A 276-nucleotide genomic window follows, 5' to 3' on the forward strand; every position below is an offset into this window, starting at 1 on the left:
GCTTTCACCGTGGACGAAGCGGAGTCCAGCCCGGGATCGTCACATATGGTTGCCTCACGCCCGCGCCGTTCACAAGCCCGCCAGCCGTCGCTCACAGTGGTTAAGTTGTATTTACAATTTTCCAGAACACTTCCAGAATATTTCACGGAAATATTCCGATGTGTCCAGCGCATTTTATGGAGGACTGTTTCCTGATCCTGGTAGAGTAGACTACAATGCCGGCTGTTCTGACCCACAGACTGTAAGTACGTTTTTTATATTTAAAAAATTTGCCAC

Source organism: Sinocyclocheilus grahami, unplaced genomic scaffold, assembly GCF_001515645.1.
Source record: "Sinocyclocheilus grahami isolate Dianchi unplaced genomic scaffold, SAMN03320097.WGS_v1.1 scaffold25.1, whole genome shotgun sequence".
In the NCBI taxonomy this organism is placed as follows: Eukaryota; Metazoa; Chordata; class Actinopteri; order Cypriniformes; family Cyprinidae; genus Sinocyclocheilus; species Sinocyclocheilus grahami.